We start from the raw sequence: 4,560 nt of genomic DNA on the forward strand, positions 1-4,560 counted from the left end.
AGCAAGGGCCCACCCAACAGCTGGTGAACAGCATGCAAGTTGTAGCTCAAAACATGAATTACTGTGACTCAACTCCTACCCAGGGTTGGCATCCCATGGTCTGGTACCCACTCACCCTGTTTGGCAGACTAGGTGCCTGTACCTGCTAAGAGGCCCTGCGGGGAGCGGGCAGTTGGCAAGGGACTACCTCCCAGGCCCTTTCCCCTAACCAGGGGCTCAAAACCCCACCCCAAAACCTACACAAGCAAAATCCAGTACTGCCAGAGCAAACACTGTCCCCAGAGCAGCCCAGTGGGCCCTGCAGGCCTGCACAGAGCCCCCTCCTCTCAATCAACTTAAGAGTCCCAGAGTCAGGCCCAAAAAGAGTCAGGACCCTGGAATTCTGTTCTTCCATCCATCTGTCACTCTCTGTTTGCCATCTTCTGTCTTTGTCTATTTATTGTAGTGAAATTCACATAGGGTTAGCAGGCAGCCTGGGGTGATAGAAGACACCTGTGTCACTCACCCAGGCAACTCACTATCCTCTGATATGGTTCCCTTCCCTAAAGCAGGTTCCTGAAGCCTAGAGGAGAGATAATAAATGGAGATTTGGCCTCACAGCAGCCTGCTGAGCCCAAAGCCAAGACAGCTTTCCAGGAGATAAAGTGGAGACATGTTGCCAGTCTTCTGTTATCTGAGCCAGAGACGCAGGCAAGGCAGCCATGCCCTGGGAGTCCTGCCAGTTCTGTTATCACAGACACGGTGCACATCACCCACCAGGAATTTGGGGCCCGGATCTGGCTGAGATGCAGTTGGAGGAAGTTCCAGGCTGATAAAGTCTGAGTCAGAATGCTCAGAGTGGGCAGCAAAGTTATTCACATCAGTGACACTCTCACCAGCCCCTGGGCATTGTGGCACCAGGGCTGGCAGGTATGGGGCTCACCTCACCACCTGGCAACCCAGATGGGGAGGAGAAGGCTCACTGGGCTTCTTGGGTCTGCATCCTTGCCGAATAGCCTTGGGGAGGTCACCTCCCCTGGCATCTGAGAAATGAGAATAACAATAATAATCACCCCATATAACAATAACATGGGGTTTAGAAGCAGGGACTCTGTAGCCAGGTGGCTTTGGTTTAAAGCCACATCCCCCTGGGTGACATTGAGCCTTAGTGGCCTCCTCTATAAAATAGTTTCTGCCTCATAGGATTGTTTTGAAGATGTTTAGAGCAGAGTCTGGCACATGATAAGCCCTGGATTAAATGTATATTGTTGTTGTTATTGTTGTTGTTTTTTCTTCACCCAGATTAAACCAACTTGAGTCAGCAACAGCACCCAAAATCTCCCTGCACACCTGGGTGCAGACAGCATGGGGGCTGCCCTCTCCTTGAATGGTGGTCCCGGACTCCCCACCAGAACTTCCCCTGCTGCTGCCTCTGAGGGCTGATATGGCTCCCTCCCTCCAGGAGCGGGCTCTGCACTGGGCCTGCTTCCTCCTAGCTCTTGCCTCCCATTGAGCATCTGTTGCAGGCACACTGACTGGACGGAAGGGGCAGCTGTCTCTCATGGGCTGCAAAGGACACTAGGAAATAAGTGGGCCCAGCAAAACTCAGGAATATTCCAGTCTGGGAAAGATATTTCAAAATGACGGGCAGTGATTTGCAGGCAGAGGTGGGGCACCAGCTGCCATCCTGCTCCTCAATAAACCCTGGCAGCACCGGCCAGACCTAGGCTTTAGAACGTGGCCATCCTTGGAATCATCTGGGACCTTTTTTGGAAACATCAACATCTACACTCGACTCCAGAACCATTAAACCTGAGTCTCCAGAGGGGTGCAGCTGAGCATGAATGGCTTCTGGAGTCCCCATTGACTATAAGGTGCTACCGAGCTTGGAAGCACCTTATTCAAACCTCTCTCTGTCCTCCTTGTGTCCTCCCCAAGGAGTGAAGGGTCTGTGAGAACAAGGGCATGTGCCCACCTGGACTCATGATGCCTCATTCCAGTTCCTGCAATTCCCTACAGTGGAAGGAAAAGGGCTCTAATAAATCTAGCAAATTCACTGTCTGAAAGTAACTCACAGGGTGATCTGATCATAAATTCCCAATTGGACAGGTCATGGGGAGTAGGCCTATCACTTCTTTAGTAACAGGCTTATCTTGTCCTTAAGCAAGCCTTGTCCATTGTTTCTGTGCATCTAGGTTAACACTCCTTTGCAATGCCTCTTTTTCAGACCCCTCAGAAGCATAACCTCCGTCAAGATAGCACATGAACTACCAAGCAAAATAGAGATAGAGTCGTAGATAGAGAGCAGGCAGACAGCTCTGGAGGGGAAGTGGGTTGGGCGGGGGGCATGGAGGGATTGAGCAAAAAGAAAAAAGAAAAAAAAGAGAATTCATGGATGTGGACAACAGTGTGGTGATTGTGGGGGAGGAGGGTAGAGGTGGAAGAGGGTATAGGAGGGATAAATGGTGATGGAAAAATAAAATAAAGCACATCATCTTGTTAACTACTCTGCAACTCAGTCCCCACCTTGCTTTTTCTCACCTCCATGTAGTCTTCCTTAGTTCCCTCGTAAATCCCAAATGCATAAAAGAAACTACAAACACTCATCGTGGGGAGTATTTGAGATCCTGCTCTCCAGCATATGTTGTCAGTTATAAAAATTCTCTACATGTTTGGACGTCACTTACGTTTCTTACATTGACACTGCTCAAACTGCCCTGAGCCCTGGGTCTATGTGGACCTCTTCCCTGTCCCTCCCCTCAGGAGTAGGCATCACCACTGTGGACACACCCCAGGCCTGAGGGGTGGCCAAAGGCAGCTGATGGCTAGTGGTGTGAATGGAGCTCAGACATGTGGGCACACAGTCAGTCCTTGGAAACTAGGTCTGGCCCTCTCTGGTCTGAACACCACTCACCTCTCCAGCCTCTTTATCCACACACACTCCTGTCCTTAACCCCCAGCATCCTACTCTTCAACCCAAAAAGAAGCTGATTATACACCAGGAACTTCCCCACCTCCCTGCCTTTCCACCCACCCTGGATGCTGTTCCACTTAGGGCAGAAACTACTTACCTCCCACAATTCATGTCAGAAACGTAACTATAGGAACTGTGCACAGACCCAGGACTGCCCAGCTGAGACTACATTTCCAGTCTCCCTGGAAGCCATTGAACAGGAGCAGAAGTGATGTAGCTTGCCCCTTCCCACTGGCTAAAGCGAGGGCCTGGTTGTGGACACGGAGCTTGAGTAGCCACCTAGTAGACTCCTGGGTGGAAGGATTCCCTGAGCCTCATGAAGCCATCATACCTCTCCTGGACCTTCACATGAAAGAGAAATAAGCTTTCAAATATGCTGAGCCATTGTCTTTTAGGGCCTCTTTGATATAGCAGCTTAAATTATACCTATTAACCTCCACCCCCCACTTCAGTTAGCTATCCACCCACTTCATTTAGCTATCTCAAAAGTTCTACTAAGCAGTTGTAGCACACATCTTGCACCCATCAGCACAAGAGCTCGGGTTCAGAACCCTCGGGAAGACTGGTGCAGTCTGCACCTGTGGCTTCCACACATCTGAGTCCCCTGCTGCAGCTACCAGCCTGAGTCTCCTCTGCAGAACCCTCTTCTCTCCCTTCTGGATCTATGTGGTTCCTTCAATGGAGCTTATCCTCCCTCTCCTCCTGGGTGTGGCCTGCTAGAGTATTCCAGGGAAGGGCTTGTGACTCAAGAGAGGGGACCTTTTTATTTAAGGCCCACTGTGGGTATGAGCCTGTGGCTTACAGGCTACCTCCAAGGGCAGGGGTGGGCAACCCCTGGCACGCGTGCCAAACATGGCACGCCAGTAACTTTTGCTGGCACTCGAAACCCTCTCTTATAATCTTCCATTTACAATTTTTTTCTTAATATCGACTTTTTTATTTTTCAGATAAATTCAGTGTATATGCATCTTAGATAAATAAATAATTTTACATAACAAGTTATCTTAAAGACCATAGACATGGATTGACGAGAGAGGGGAAGAGCAATTTCTATGCCTCTGCCTTAACTCTCCCTGCCTTCCTAGATCCGACCAGTGTTTTGGTTGCATCCACATACGCTTGTGAATCTTTGTTCTCAGTGATGAATTTTGTTAACTCTCATAATAGGAGTAGCCTGACGGATGAAAGTAGTAGCTCATGCATATCTCTGAAGGTCACAAAATATAAACCTGATGTAAAATCTCTATCATCAGTGATGCAGCAGCAAAAGTCCCACTGATAATATCAAATGGAGTCATAAAGTTTTCTGTCGGACTATCAGTGTACATGTATACATTAAAAAATAAATGTATTTTTCATCATCATATAATGTGTTTTTGTCTATCGAATGAATTTTATTATTTCTTCAAGGTTCTTCACATACGTACACCTTAAGAGATATCAAGTAAGCATAACATGTTCTCAAAAAATTAGGGTTGGCACGCAGAAGAATTTTGAGTCAGAGATTTTGCTGGTTTGGGCCACGCACTCACAAAAAGGTTGCCCACCCTTGTCCTAGGGAAACCTGCAGAGAATGAAGCCAGTTCAAAGGAAAGCAGAGCTGAGAA

Source organism: Myotis daubentonii, chromosome 3 (genome assembly GCF_963259705.1).
Source record: "Myotis daubentonii chromosome 3, mMyoDau2.1, whole genome shotgun sequence".
Taxonomy (NCBI): Eukaryota; Metazoa; Chordata; class Mammalia; order Chiroptera; family Vespertilionidae; genus Myotis; species Myotis daubentonii.